Source organism: Styela clava, chromosome 3, assembly GCF_964204865.1.
Source record: "Styela clava chromosome 3, kaStyClav1.hap1.2, whole genome shotgun sequence".
NCBI classification, from domain to species: domain Eukaryota; kingdom Metazoa; phylum Chordata; class Ascidiacea; order Stolidobranchia; family Styelidae; genus Styela; species Styela clava.
Genome location: NC_135252.1, coordinates 23,644,126 through 23,657,396, shown reverse-complemented (window position 1 = coordinate 23,657,396; position 13,271 = coordinate 23,644,126). Strand labels below are relative to the sequence as shown.

At 40.9% G+C, this 13,271-nt stretch overlaps 27 non-coding genes across 27 annotated transcripts; all 27 read left to right on the top strand.

Annotated features, from left to right (window-relative positions):
• Positions 1 to 189: 189 nt before the first annotated feature.
• On the top strand, positions 190 to 271 carry Trnas-uga (transfer RNA serine (anticodon UGA)). Its single transcript has one exon. It is a non-coding gene; the product is annotated as a tRNA-Ser (tRNA).
• Positions 272 to 1,033: 762 nt separating this feature from the next.
• Trnar-ucu (transfer RNA arginine (anticodon UCU)) lies at positions 1,034 to 1,106 on the top strand. Its single transcript has one exon. It is a non-coding gene; the product is annotated as a tRNA-Arg (tRNA).
• A 129-nt stretch (positions 1,107 to 1,235) lies between these two features.
• Trnas-uga (transfer RNA serine (anticodon UGA)) lies at positions 1,236 to 1,317 on the top strand. The gene has a single exon. It is a non-coding gene; the product is annotated as a tRNA-Ser (tRNA).
• Positions 1,318 to 1,522: 205 nt separating this feature from the next.
• Trnag-gcc (transfer RNA glycine (anticodon GCC)) lies at positions 1,523 to 1,593 on the top strand. Its single transcript has one exon. It is a non-coding gene; the product is annotated as a tRNA-Gly (tRNA).
• A 486-nt stretch (positions 1,594 to 2,079) lies between these two features.
• On the top strand, positions 2,080 to 2,152 carry Trnar-ucu (transfer RNA arginine (anticodon UCU)). Its single transcript has one exon. It is a non-coding gene; the product is annotated as a tRNA-Arg (tRNA).
• A 129-nt stretch (positions 2,153 to 2,281) lies between these two features.
• On the top strand, positions 2,282 to 2,363 carry Trnas-uga (transfer RNA serine (anticodon UGA)). Its single transcript has one exon. It is a non-coding gene; the product is annotated as a tRNA-Ser (tRNA).
• A 762-nt stretch (positions 2,364 to 3,125) lies between these two features.
• Trnar-ucu (transfer RNA arginine (anticodon UCU)) lies at positions 3,126 to 3,198 on the top strand. The gene has a single exon. It is a non-coding gene; the product is annotated as a tRNA-Arg (tRNA).
• A 129-nt stretch (positions 3,199 to 3,327) lies between these two features.
• Positions 3,328 to 3,409, top strand: Trnas-uga (transfer RNA serine (anticodon UGA)). Its single transcript has one exon. It is a non-coding gene; the product is annotated as a tRNA-Ser (tRNA).
• Positions 3,410 to 3,614: 205 nt separating this feature from the next.
• On the top strand, positions 3,615 to 3,685 carry Trnag-gcc (transfer RNA glycine (anticodon GCC)). Its single transcript has one exon. It is a non-coding gene; the product is annotated as a tRNA-Gly (tRNA).
• Positions 3,686 to 4,373: 688 nt separating this feature from the next.
• On the top strand, positions 4,374 to 4,455 carry Trnas-uga (transfer RNA serine (anticodon UGA)). Its single transcript has one exon. It is a non-coding gene; the product is annotated as a tRNA-Ser (tRNA).
• A 762-nt stretch (positions 4,456 to 5,217) lies between these two features.
• Positions 5,218 to 5,290, top strand: Trnar-ucu (transfer RNA arginine (anticodon UCU)). Its single transcript has one exon. It is a non-coding gene; the product is annotated as a tRNA-Arg (tRNA).
• Positions 5,291 to 5,419: 129 nt separating this feature from the next.
• Positions 5,420 to 5,501, top strand: Trnas-uga (transfer RNA serine (anticodon UGA)). Its single transcript has one exon. It is a non-coding gene; the product is annotated as a tRNA-Ser (tRNA).
• A 205-nt stretch (positions 5,502 to 5,706) lies between these two features.
• On the top strand, positions 5,707 to 5,777 carry Trnag-gcc (transfer RNA glycine (anticodon GCC)). The gene has a single exon. It is a non-coding gene; the product is annotated as a tRNA-Gly (tRNA).
• Positions 5,778 to 6,263: 486 nt separating this feature from the next.
• On the top strand, positions 6,264 to 6,336 carry Trnar-ucu (transfer RNA arginine (anticodon UCU)). The gene has a single exon. It is a non-coding gene; the product is annotated as a tRNA-Arg (tRNA).
• A 129-nt stretch (positions 6,337 to 6,465) lies between these two features.
• On the top strand, positions 6,466 to 6,547 carry Trnas-uga (transfer RNA serine (anticodon UGA)). The gene has a single exon. It is a non-coding gene; the product is annotated as a tRNA-Ser (tRNA).
• Positions 6,548 to 6,752: 205 nt separating this feature from the next.
• Trnag-gcc (transfer RNA glycine (anticodon GCC)) lies at positions 6,753 to 6,823 on the top strand. The gene has a single exon. It is a non-coding gene; the product is annotated as a tRNA-Gly (tRNA).
• A 688-nt stretch (positions 6,824 to 7,511) lies between these two features.
• On the top strand, positions 7,512 to 7,593 carry Trnas-uga (transfer RNA serine (anticodon UGA)). The gene has a single exon. It is a non-coding gene; the product is annotated as a tRNA-Ser (tRNA).
• Positions 7,594 to 8,355: 762 nt separating this feature from the next.
• Positions 8,356 to 8,428, top strand: Trnar-ucu (transfer RNA arginine (anticodon UCU)). Its single transcript has one exon. It is a non-coding gene; the product is annotated as a tRNA-Arg (tRNA).
• Positions 8,429 to 9,389: 961 nt separating this feature from the next.
• On the top strand, positions 9,390 to 9,462 carry Trnar-ucu (transfer RNA arginine (anticodon UCU)). The gene has a single exon. It is a non-coding gene; the product is annotated as a tRNA-Arg (tRNA).
• Positions 9,463 to 9,591: 129 nt separating this feature from the next.
• On the top strand, positions 9,592 to 9,673 carry Trnas-uga (transfer RNA serine (anticodon UGA)). Its single transcript has one exon. It is a non-coding gene; the product is annotated as a tRNA-Ser (tRNA).
• A 762-nt stretch (positions 9,674 to 10,435) lies between these two features.
• On the top strand, positions 10,436 to 10,508 carry Trnar-ucu (transfer RNA arginine (anticodon UCU)). Its single transcript has one exon. It is a non-coding gene; the product is annotated as a tRNA-Arg (tRNA).
• Positions 10,509 to 10,636: 128 nt separating this feature from the next.
• Positions 10,637 to 10,718, top strand: Trnas-uga (transfer RNA serine (anticodon UGA)). Its single transcript has one exon. It is a non-coding gene; the product is annotated as a tRNA-Ser (tRNA).
• Positions 10,719 to 11,479: 761 nt separating this feature from the next.
• On the top strand, positions 11,480 to 11,552 carry Trnar-ucu (transfer RNA arginine (anticodon UCU)). Its single transcript has one exon. It is a non-coding gene; the product is annotated as a tRNA-Arg (tRNA).
• A 129-nt stretch (positions 11,553 to 11,681) lies between these two features.
• On the top strand, positions 11,682 to 11,763 carry Trnas-uga (transfer RNA serine (anticodon UGA)). The gene has a single exon. It is a non-coding gene; the product is annotated as a tRNA-Ser (tRNA).
• A 770-nt stretch (positions 11,764 to 12,533) lies between these two features.
• Trnar-ucu (transfer RNA arginine (anticodon UCU)) lies at positions 12,534 to 12,606 on the top strand. The gene has a single exon. It is a non-coding gene; the product is annotated as a tRNA-Arg (tRNA).
• A 129-nt stretch (positions 12,607 to 12,735) lies between these two features.
• On the top strand, positions 12,736 to 12,817 carry Trnas-uga (transfer RNA serine (anticodon UGA)). The gene has a single exon. It is a non-coding gene; the product is annotated as a tRNA-Ser (tRNA).
• Positions 12,818 to 13,022: 205 nt separating this feature from the next.
• Trnad-guc (transfer RNA aspartic acid (anticodon GUC)) lies at positions 13,023 to 13,093 on the top strand. Its single transcript has one exon. It is a non-coding gene; the product is annotated as a tRNA-Asp (tRNA).
• Positions 13,094 to 13,271: the final 178 nt, after the last annotated feature.

Genomic DNA, 13,271 nt, shown 5'->3' with positions numbered 1-13,271 from the left:
AATGGTTAGCGCGCTAGACTTTTAATCCAGAGGTTCCGGGTTCGAGTCACGGCGAAGATGGTGTTCATTTATGCGAATACATTTCAAATTCTAATTAATACATCTTTCCCATCAATATCCGTTGCTTATGTATTTTTTAGATTTTACCAAAGAGATAAAATCTGTATACCAAAAGTTACTAAAGTAGAAGCTGTGATGGCCGAGTGGTTAAGGCGTTGGACTTGAAATCCAATGGGAAATTCCCGCGCAGGTTCGAACCCTGCTCGCAGCGTTTAATTTTCTAAACATATGAACATTGAACCACAAATCACTAACGTAGTAACTGTGATGGCCGAGTTCTTAAGGCGTTGGACTTGAAATCCAGCGGGATATTCTCACGGAGGTTCGAGCCCTGCTCGTAGCGTTTAATTTTGTTTTATTTAAGGTAAAAATAATTAAAATGCAGTCGAGAGTGAAAAGATAACCTAACGCGAACGAGCATTGGTGGTTCAGTGGTAGAATTCTCGCCTGCCACGCGGGAGGCCCGGGCTCGATTCCCGGCCAATGCAGCTCATAATATTTCAAGAATTTGATAATAATTCATGGTACGAATTATGGAAAAAGATCCGCTTTCTATTAAAAGATGCGAAACTTCGTGGCTCAATGGATAGCGCACTGGACTTCTAATCCAGAATACATTTTAAATTCTAATTAATACATCTTTCCCATCAATATCCGTTGCTTATGTAGTTTTTAAAATTATGCTTATCTATTTTTCAAATTATTACTAAAGAGACAAAGTCTCTGAACCACAGGTTACTAGCGGACAAGCTGTGATGCTCGAGTGATTAAGGCGTTGGACTTGATATCCAGCTGGATATTCCCGCGCAGGTTCGTACCCTGCTCGCAGCGTTTAATATTGTTTTATTAACATATGAACATCAAAATGCAATCGAGAGGGAAAAGATAACCTATTGCGCAACGAGCATTGGTGTTTCAGTGGTAGATTTCTCGCCTGCCACGCGGGAGATCGGGATTCGATTAAACCTTGCGAGTCTTCGTGGCGCAATGGATAGCGCGCTGGACTTCTAATCCAGAAGTTCCGGGTTCGAGTCCCGGCGAAGATGGTGTTCATTTATGCGAATACATTTTATATTCTAATTAATACATCTTTCCCGTCAATATCCGTTGCTTATGTATTTTTTGAATTTTACTAAAGAGATAAAATCTGTATACCAAAAGTTACTAAACTAGAAGCTGTGATGGCCGAGTGGTTAAGGCGTTGGACTTGAAATCCAATGGGATATTCCCGCGCAGGTTCGAACCCTGCTCGCAGCGTTTAATTTTGTAAACACATGAACATTGAACCACAAATTACTAACGTAGTAACTGTGATGGCCGAGTGCTTAAGGCGTTGGACTTGAAATCCAGCGGGATATTCTCACGGAGGTTCGAGCCCTGCTCGCAGCGTTTAATTTTGTTTTGTTTAAGGTAAAAACATTAAAATGCAATCGAGAGTGAAAAGATAACCTACCGCGAACGAGCATTGGTGGTTCAGTGGTAGAATTCTCGCCTGCCACGCGGGAGGCCCGGGTTCGATTCCCGGCTAATGCAGCTCATAATATTTTCAAGAATTTGATAATAATTCATGGTACGAATTATGGAAAAAGATCTGTTTTCTATTAAAAGTTGCGAGACTTCGTGGCTCAATGGATAGCGCACTAGACTTCTAATCCACAATACATTTTAAATTCTAATTAATACATCTTTCCCATCAATATTCGTTGCTTATGTAGTTTTTAAAATTATGCTTATCTATTTTTCAAATTATTACTAAAGAGACAAAGTCTCTGAACCACAAGTTACTAGCGGAGAAGCTGTGATGACCGAGTGATTAAGGCGTTGGACTTGATATCCAGCTGGATATTCCCGCGCAGGTTCGTACCCTGCTCGCAGCGTTTAATATTGTTTTATTAACATATGAATATCAAAATGCAATCGAGAGGGAAAAGATAACCTATTGCTCAACGAGCATTGGTGTTTCAGTGGTAGATTTCTCGTCTGCCACGCGGGAGATCGGGATTCTATTAAACCTTGCGAGTCTTCGTGGCGCAATGGATAGCGCGCTGGACTTCTAATCCAGAGGTTCCGGGTTCGAGTCCCGGCGAAGATGGTGTTCATTTATGCGAATACATTTTATATTCTAATTAATACATCTTTCCCGTCAATATCCGTTGCTTATGTATTTTTTGAATTTTACTAAAGAGATAAAATCTGTATACCAAAAGTTACTAAACTAGAAGCTGTGATGGCCGAGTGGTTAAGGCGTTGGACTTGAAATCCAATGGGATATTCCCGCGCAGGTTCGAACCCCGCTCGCAGCGTTTAATTTTGTAAACACATGAACATTGAACCACAAATTACTAACGTAGTAACTGTGATGGCCGGGTGCTTAAGGCGTTGGACTTGAAATCCAGCGGGATATTCTCACGGAGGTTCGAGCCCTGCTCGCAGCGTTTAATTTTGTTTTGTTTAAGGTAAAAACATTAAAATGCAATCGAGAGTGAAAAGATAACCTACCGCGAACGAGCATTGGTGGTTCAGTGGTAGAATTCTCGCCTGCCACGCGGGAGGCCCGGGTTCGATTACCGGCTAATGCAGCTCATAATATTTTCAAGAATTTGATAATAATTCATGGTACGAATTATGGAAAAAGATCTGTTTTCTATTAAAAGTTGCGAGACTTCGTGGCTCAATGGATAGCGCACTAGACTTCTAATCCACAATACATTTTAAATTCTAATTAATACATCTTTCCCATCAATATTCGTTGCTTATGTAGTTTTTAAAATTATTCTTATCTATTTTCCAAATTATTACTAAAGAGACAAAGTCTCTGAACCACAAGTTACTAGCGGAGAAGCTGTGATGACCGAGTGATTAAGGCGTTGGACTTGATATCCAGCTGGATATTCCCGCGCAGGTTCGTACCCTGCTCGCAGCGTTTAATATTGTTTTATTAACATATGAACATCAAAATGCAATCGAGAGTGAAAAGATAACCTATTGCGCAACGAGCATTGGTGTTTCAGTGGTAGATTTCTCGCCTGCCACGCGGGAGATCGGGATTCGATTAAACCTTGCGAGTCTTCGTGGCGCAATGGATAGCGCGCTGGACTTCTAATCCAGAGGTTCCGGGTTCGAGTCCCGGCGAAGATGGTGTTCATTTATGCGAATACATTTTATATTCTAATTAATACATCTTTCCCGTCAATATCCGTTGCTTATGTATTTTTTGAATTTTACTAAAGAGATAAAATCTGTATACCAAAAGTTACTAGACTAGAAGCTGTGGTGGCCGAGTGGTTAAGGCGTTGGACTTGAAATCCAATTGGATATTCCCGCGCAGGTTCGAACCCTGCTCGCAGCGTTTAATTTTGTAAACAAATGAACATTGAACCACAAATTACTAACGTAGTAACTGTGATGGCCGAGTGCTTAAGGCGTTGGACTTGAAATCCAGCGGGATATTCTCACGGAGGTTCGAGCCCTGCTCGCAGCGTTTAATTTTGTTTTATTTAAGGTAAAAACATTAAAATGCAATCGAGAGTGAAAAGATAACCCACCGCGAACGAGCATTGGTGGTTCAGTGGTAGAACTCTTGCCTGCCACGCGGGAGGCCCGGGTTCGATTCCCGGCCAATGCAGCTCATAATATTTTCAAGAATTTGATAATAATTCATGGTACAAAATATGGAAAATGATCTGTTTTCTATTAAAAGTTGCGAGACTTCGTGGCGCAATGGATAGCGCACTGGACTTCTAATCCAGAGTACATTTTAAGTTCTAATTAATACATCTTTCCAATCAATATCCGTTGCTTATGTATTTTTTAAATTTATGCTTATCTCTTTTTTAAATTATTACTAAAGAGACAAAGTCTGTGAACCACAAGTTACTAGCGGAGAAGCTGTGATGACCGAGAGATTAAGGCGTTGGACTTGAAATCCAGCGGGATATTTCCGCGCAGGTTCGTACCCTGCTCGCAGCGTTTAATATTGTTTTATTAACATATGAACATCAAAATGCAATCGAGAGTGAAAAGATAATCTATTGCGCAACGAGCATTGGTGTTTCAGAGGTAGATTTCTCTCCTGCCACGCGGGAGATCGGGATTTGATTAAACCTTGCGAGTCTTCGTGGCGCAATGGATAGCGCGCTAGACTTTTAATCCAGAGGTTCCGGGTTTGAGTCACGGCGAAGATGGTGTTCATTTATGCGAATACATTTCAAATTCTAATTAATACATCTTTCCCATCAATATCCGTTGCTTATGTATTTTTTAGATTTTACCAAAGAGATAAAATCTGTATACCAAAAGTTACTAAAGTAGAAGCTGTGATGGCCGAGTGGTTAAGGCGTTGGACTTGAAATCCAATGGGAAATTCCCGCGCAGGTTCGAACCCTGCTCGCAGCGTTTAATTTTCTAAACATATGAACATTGAACCACAAATCACTAACGTAGTAACTGTGATGGCCGAGTTCTTAAGGCGTTGGACTTGAAATCCAGCGGGATATTCTCACGGAAGTTCGAGCCCTGCTCGTAGCGTTTAATTTTGTTTTATTTAAGGTAAAAATAATTAAAATGCAGTCGAGAGTGAAAAGATAACCTAACGCGAACGAGCATTGGTGGTTCAGTGGTAGAATTCTCGCCTGCCACGCGGGAGGCCCGGGCTCGATTCCCGGCCAATGCAGCTCATAATATTTCAAGAATTTGATAATAATTCATGGTACGAATTATGGAAAAAGATCCGCTTTCTATTAAAAGATGCGAGACTTCGTGGCTCAATGGATAGCGCACTGGACTTCTAATCCAGAATACATTTTAAATTCTAATTAATACATCTTTCCCATCAATATCCGTTGCTTATGTAGTTTTTAAAATTATGCTTATCTATTTTTCAAATTATTACTAAAGAGACAAAGTCTCTGAACCACAGGTTACTAGCGGACAAGCTGTGATGCTCGAGTGATTAAGGCGTTGGACTTGATATCCAGCTGGATATTCCCGCGCAGGTTCGTACCCTGCTCGCAGCGTTTAATATTGTTTTATTAACATATGAACATCAAAATGCAATCGAGAGGGAAAAGATAACCTATTGCGCAACGAGCATTGGTGTTTCAGTGGTAGATTTCTCGCCTGCCACGCGGGAGATCGGGATTCGATTAAACCTTGCGAGTCTTCGTGGCGCAATGGATAGCGCGCTGGACTTCTAATCCAGAGGTTCCGGGTTCGAGTCCCGGCAAAGATGGTGTTCATTTATGCGAATACATTTTATATTCTAATTAATACATCTTTCCCGTCAATATCCGTTGCTTATGTATTTTTTGAATTTTACTAAAGAGATAAAATCTGTATACCAAAAGTTACTAAACTAGAAGCTGTGATGGCCGAGTGGTTAAGGCGTTGGACTTGAAATCCAATGGGATATTCCCGCGCAGGTTCGAACCCTGCTCGCAGCGTTTAATTTTGTAAACACATGAACATTGAACCACAAATTACTAACGTAGTAACTGTGATGGCCGAGTGCTTAAGGCGTTGGACTTGAAATCCAGCGGGATATTCTCACGGAGGTTCGAGCCCTGCTCGCAGCGTTTAATTTTGTTTTGTTTAAGGTAAAAACATTAAAATGCAATCGAGAGTGAAAAGATAACCTACCGCGAACGAGCATTGGTGGTTCAGTGGTAGAATTCTCGCCTGCCACGCGGGAGGCCCGGGTTCGATTCCCGGCTAATGCAGCTCATAATATTTTCAAGAATTTGATAATAATTCATGGTACGAATTATGGAAAAAGATCTGTTTTCTATTAAAAGTTGCGAGACTTCGTGGCTCAATGGATAGCGCACTAGACTTCTAATCCACAATACATTTTAAATTCTAATTAATACATCTTTCCCATCAATATTCGTTGCCTATGTAGTTTTTAAAATTATGCTTATCTATTTTTCAAATTATTACTAAAGAGACAAAGTCTCTGAACCACAAGTTACTAGCGGAGAAGCTGTGATGACCGAGTGATTAAGGCGTTGGACTTGATATCCAGCTGGATATTCCCGCGCAGGTTCGTACCCTGCTCGCAGCGTTTAATATTGTTTTATTAACATATGAACATCAAAATGCAATCGAGAGGGAAAAGATAACCTATTGCGCAACGAGCATTGGTGTTTCAGTGGTAGATTTCTCGCCTGCCACGCGGGAGATCGGGATTCTATTAAACCTTGCGAGTCTTCGTGGCGCAATGGATAGCGCGCTGGACTTCTAATCCAGAGGTTCCGGGTTCGAGTCCCGGCGAAGATGGTGTTCATTTATGCGAATACATTTTATATTCTAATTAATACATCTTTCCCGTCAATATCCGTTGCTTATGTATTTTTTGAATTTTACTAAAGAGATAAAATCTGTATACCAAAAGTTACTAGACTAGAAGCTGTGATGGCCGAGTGGTTAAGGCGTTGGACTTGAAATCCAATTGGATATTCCCGCGCAGGTTCGAACCCTGCTCGCAGCGTTTAATTTTGTAAACAAATGAACATTGAACCACAAATTACTAACGTAGTAACTGTGATGGCCGAGTGCTTAAGGCGTTGGACTTGAAATCCAGCGGGATATTCTCACGGAGGTTCGAGCCCTGCTCGCAGCGTTTAATTTTGTTTTATTTAAGGTAAAAACATTAAAATGCAATCGAGAGTGAAAAGATAACCTACCGCGAACGAGCATTGGTGGTTCAGTGGTAGAACTCTCGCCTGCCACGCGGGAGGCCCGGGTTCGATTCCCGGCCAATGCAGCTCATAATATTTTCAAGAATTTGATAATAATTCATGGTACAAAATATGGAAAATGATCTGTTTTCTATTAAAAGTTGCGAGACTTCGTGGCGCAATGGATAGCGCACTGGACTTCTAATCCAGAGTACATTTTAAGTTCTAATTAATACATCTTTCCAATCAATATACGTTGCTTATGTATTTTTTAAATTTATGCTTATCTCTTTTTTAAATTATTACTAAAGAGACAAAGTCTGTGAACCACAAGTTACTAGCGGAGAAGCTGTGATGACCGAGCGATTAAGGCGTTGGACTTGAAATCCAGCGGGATATTTCCGCGCAGGTTCGTACCCTGCTCGCAGCGTTTAATATTGTTTTATTAAGATATGAACATCAAAATGCAATCGAGAGTGAAAAGATAATCTATTGCGCAACGAGCATTGGTGTTTCAGAGGTAGATTTCTCTCCTGCCACGCGGGAGATCGGGATTTGATTAATCCTTGCGAGTCTTCGTGGCGCAATGGATAGCGCGCTAGACTTTTAATCCAGAGGTTCCGGGTTCGAGTCACGGCGAAGATGGTGTTCATTTATGCGAATACATTTCAAATTCTAATTAATACATCTTTCCCATCAATATCCGTTGCTTATGTATTTTTTAGATTTTACCAAAGAGATAAAATCTGTATACCAAAAGTTACTAAAGTAGAAGCTGTGATGGCCGAGTGGTTAAGGCGTTGGACTTGAAATCCAATGGGAAATTCCCGCGCAGGTTCAAACCCTGCTCGCAGCGTTTAATTTTCTAAACATATGAACATCGAACCACAAATCACTAACGTAGTAACTGTGATGGCCGAGTTCTTAAGGCGTTGGACTTGAAATCCAGCGGGATATTCTCACGGAGGTTCGAGCCCTGCTCGTAGCGTTTAATTTTGTTTTATTTAAGGTAAAAATAATTAAAATGCAGTCGAGAGTGAAAAGATAACCTAACGCGAACGAGCATTGGTGGTTCAGTGGTAGAATTCTCGCCTGCCACGCGGGAGGCCCGGGCTCGATTCCCGGCCAATGCAGCTCATAATATTTCAAGAATTTGATAATAATTCATGGTACGAATTATGGAAAAAGATCTGCTTTCTGTTAAAAGATGCGAGACTTCGTGGCTCAATGGATAGCGCACTGGACTTCTAATCCAGAATACATTTTAAATTCTAATTAATACATCTTTCCCATCAATATCCGTTGCTTATGTAGTTTTTAAAATTATGCTTATCTATTTTTTAAATTATTACTAAAGAGACAAAGTCTCTGAACCACTGGTTACTAGCGGACAAGCTGTGATGCTCGAGTTATTAAGGCGTTGGACTTGATATCCAGCTGGATATTCCCGCGCAGGTTCGTACCCTGCTCGCAGCGTTTAATATTGTTTTATTAACATATGAATATCAAAATGCAATCGAGAGGGAAAAGATAACCTATTGCGCAACGAGCATTGGTGTTTCAGTGGTAGATTTCTCGCCTGCCACGCGGGAGATCGGGATTCGATTAAACCTTGCGAGTCTTCGTGGCGCAATGGATAGCGCGCTGGACTTCTAATCCAGAGGTTCCGGGTTCGAGTCCCGGCGAAGATGGTGTTCATTTATGCGAATACATTTTATATTCTAATTCATACATCTTTCCCGTCAATATCCGTTGCTTATGTATTTTTTGAATTTTACTAAAGAGATAAAATCTGTATACCAAAAGTTACTAAACTAGAAGCTGTGATGGCCGAGTGGACTTGAAATCCAATGAGAAATTCCCGCGCAGGTTCGAACCCTGCTCGCAGCGTTTCATTTTGTAAACACATGAACATTGAACCACAAATTATCAACGTAGTAACTGTGATGGCCGAGTGCTTAAGGCGTTGGACTTGAAATCCAGCGGGATATTCTCACGGAGGTTCGAGCCCTGCTCGCAGCGTTTAATTTTGTTTTATTTAAGGTAAAAACATTAAAATGCAATCGAGAGTGAAAAGATAACCTACCGCAAACGAGCATTGGTGGTTCAGTGATAGAATTCTCGCCTGCCACGCGGGAGGCCCGGGTTCGATTCCCGGCTAATGCAGCTCATAATATTTTCAAGAATTTGATAATAATTCATGGTACGAATTATGGAAAAAGATCTGTTTTCTATTAAAAGTTGCGAGACTTCGTGGCTCAATGGATAGCGCACTGGACTTCTAATCCAGAATACATTTTAAATTCTAATTAATACATCTTTCCCATCAATATTCGTTGCTTATGTAGTTTTTAAAATTATGCTTATCTATTTTTTAAATTATTACTAAAGAGACAAAGTCTCTGAACCACTGGTTACTAGCGGACAAGCTGTGATGCTCGAGTTATTAAGGCGTTGGACTTGATATCCAGCGGGATATTCCCGCGCAGGTTCGTACCCTGCTCGCAGCGTTTAATATTGTTTTATTAACATATGAACATCAAAATGCAATCGAGAGGGAAAAGATAACCTATTGCGCAACGAGCATTGGTGTTTCAGTGGTAGATTTCTCGCCTGCCACGCGGGAGATCGGGATTCGATTAAACCTTGCGAGTCTTCGTGGCGCAATGGATAGCGCGCTGGACTTCTAATCCAGAGGTTCCGGGTTCGAGTCCCGGCGAAGATGGTGTTCATTTATGCGAATACATTTTATATTCTAATTCATACATCTTTCCCGTCAATATCCGTTGCTTATGTATTTTTTGAATTTTACTAAAGAGATAAAATCTGTATACCAAAAGTTACTAAACTAGAAGCTGTGATGGCCGAGTGGTTAAGGCGTTGGACTTGAAATCCAATGAGAAATTCCCGCGCAGGTTCGAACCCTGCTCGCAGCGTTTCATTTTGTAAACACATGAACATTGAACCACAAATTATCAACGTAGTAACTGTGATGGCCGAGTGCTTAAGGCGTTGGACTTGAAATCCAGCGGGATATTCTCACGGAGGTTCGAGCCCTGCTCGCAGCGTTTAATTTTGTTTTATTTAAGGTAAAAACATTAAAATGCAATCGAGAGTGAAAAGATAACCTACCGCAAACGAGCATTGGTGGTTCAGTGATAGAATTCTCGCCTGCCACGCGGGAGGCCCGGGTTCGATTCCCGGCTAATGCAGCTCATAATATTTTCAAGAATTTGATAATAATTCATGGTACGAATTATGGAAAAAGATCTGTTTTCTATTAAAAGTTGCGAGACTTCGTGGCTCAATGGATAGCGCACTGGACTTCTAATCCAGAATACATTTTAAATTCTAATTAATACATCTTTCCCATCAATATTCGTTGCTTATGTAGTTTTTAAAATTATGCTTATCTATTTTTCAAATTATTACTAAAGAGACAAAGTCTCTGAACCACAAGTTACTAGCGGAGAAGCTGTGATGACCGAGTGATTAAGGCGTTGGACTTGATATCCAGCTGGATATTCCCGCGCAGGTTCGTACCCTGCTCGCAGCGTTTAATGTTGTTTTATTAACATATGAACATCAAAATGCAATCGAGAGGGAAAAGATAACCTATTGCGCAACGAGCATTGGTGTTTCAGTGGTAGATTTCTCGCCTGCCACGCGGGAGATCGGGATTCGATTAAACCTTGCGAGTCTTCGTGGCGAAATGGATAGCGCGCTGGACTTCTAATCCAGAGGTTCCGGGTTCGAGTCCCGGCGAAGATGGTGTTCATTTATGCGAATACATTTTATATTCTAATTAATAAATCTTTCCCGTCAATATCCGTTGCTTATGTATTTTTGAATTTTACTAAAGAGATAAAATCTGTATACCAAAAGTTACTAGACTAGAAGCTGTGATGGCCGAGTGGTTAAGGCGTTGGACTTGAAATCCAATTGGATATTCCCGCGCAGGTTCGAACCCTGCTCGCAGCGTTTAATTTTGTAAACAAATGAACATTGAACCACAAATTACTAACGTAGTAACTGTGATGGCCGAGTGCTTGAGGCGTTGGACTTGAAATCCAGCGGGATATTTTCACGGAGGTTCGAGCCCTGCTCGCAGCGTTTAATTTTGTTTTATTTAAGGTAAAACATTAAAATGCAATAGAGAGTGAAAAGATAACGTACCGCGAACGAGCATTGGTGGTTCAGTGGTAGAATTCTCGCCCGCCACGCGGGAAGCCCGGGTTTGATTCCCGGCCAATGCAGCTCATAATATTTTCAAGAATTTGATAATAATTCATTGTACGAAATATGGAAAATGTTCTGTTTTCTATTAAAAGTTGCGAGACTTCGTGGCGCAATGGATAGCGCACTGGACTTCTAATCCAGGATACATTTTAAATTCTAATTAATACATCTTTCCCATCAATATCCGTTGCTTATGTATATTTTAAAATTATGCTTATCTATTTTTCAAATTATTACTAAAGAGACAAAGTCTGTGAACCACAAGTTACTAGCGGAGAAGCTGTGATGACCGAGTGATTAAGGCGTTGGACTTGATATCCAGCGGGATATTCCCGCGCAGGTTCGTACCCTGATCGCAGCGTTTAATATTGTTTTATTAACATATGAACATCAAAATGCAATCGAGAGTGAAAAGATAACCTATTGCGCAACGAGCATTGTTGTTTCAGTGGTAGATTTCTCGCCTGCCACGCGGGAGATCGGGATTCGATTAAACCTTGCGAGTCTTCGTGGCGCAATGGATAGCGCGCTGGACTTCTAATCCAGAGGTTCCGGGTTCGAGTCCCGGCGAAGATGGTGTTCATTTATGCGAATACATTTTATATTCTAATTAATACATCTTTCCCGTCAATATCCGTTGCTTATGTATTTTTTGAATTTTACTAAAGAGATAAAATCTGTATACCAAAAGTTACTAAAATAGAAGCTGTGATGGCCGAGTGGTTAAGGCGTTGGACTTGAAATCCAATGGGATATTCCCGCGCAGGTTCGAACCCTGCTCGCAGCGTTTAATTTTGTAAACATATGATCATATGAACATTGAACCACAAATCACTAACGTAGTAACTGTGATGGCCGAGTTCTTAAAACGTTGGACTTGAAATCCAGCGGGATATTCTCACGGAGCTTCGAGCCCTGCTCGTAGCGTTTAATTTTGTTTTATTTAAGGTAAAAATAATTAAAATGCAGTCGAGAGTGAAAAGATAACCTAACGCGAACGAGCATTGGTGGTTCAGTGGTAGAATTCTCGCCTGCCACGCGGGAGGCCCGGGCTCGATTCCCGGCCAATGCAGCTCATAATATTTCAAGAATTTGATAATAATTCATGGTACGAATTATGGAAAAAGATCTGCTTTCTGTTAAAAGATGCGAGACTTCGTGGCTCAATGGATAGCGCACTGGACTTCTAATCCAGAATACATTTTAAATTCTAATTAATACATCTTTCCCATCAATATCCGTTGCTTATGTAGTTTTTAAAATTATGCTTATCTATTTTTCAAATTATTACTAAAGAGACAAAGTCTCTGAACCACTGGTTACTAGCGGACAAGCTGTGATGCTCGAGTTATTAAGGCGTTGGACTTGATATCCAGCTGGATATTCCCGCGCAGGTTCGTACCCTGCTCGCAGCGTTTAATATTGTTTTATTAACATATGAACATCAAAATGCAATCAAGATGGAAAAGATAACCTATTGCGCAACGAGCATTGGTGTTTCAGTGGTAGATTTCTCGCCTGCCACGCGGGAGATCGGGATTCGATTAAACCTTGCGAGTCTTCGTGGCGCAATGGATAGCGCGCTGGACTTCTAATCCAGAGGTTCCGGGTTCGAGTCCCGGCGAAGATGGTGTTCATTTATGCGAATACATTTTATATTCTAATTCATACATCTTTCCCGTCAATATCCGTTGCTTATGTATTTTTTGAATTTTACTAAAGAGATAAAATCTGTATACCAAAAGTTACTAAACTAGAAGCTGTGATGGCCGAGTGGTTAAGGCGTTGGACTTGAAATCCAATGAGAAATTCCCGCGCAGGTTCGAACCCTGCTCGCAGCGTTTCATTTTGTAAACACATGAACATTGAACCACAAATTACTAACGTAGTAACTGTGATGGCCGAGTGCTTAAGGCGTTGGACTTGAAATCCAGCGGGATATTCTCACGGAGGTTCGAGCCCTGCTCGCAGCGTTTAATTTTGTTTTATTTAAGGTAAAAACATTAAAATGCAATCGAGAGTGAAAAGATAACCTACCGCAAACGAGCATTGGTGGTTCAGTGATAGAATTCTCGCCTGTCACGCGGGAGGCCCGGGTTCGATTCCCGGCTAATGCAACTCATAATATTTTCAAGAATTTGATAATAATTCATGGTACGAATTATGGAAAAAGATCTGTTTTATATTAAAAGTTGCGAGACTTCGTGGCTCAATGGATAGCGCACTGGACTTCTAATCCAGAATACATTTTAAATTCTAATTAATACATCTTTCCCATCAATATTCGTTGCTTAT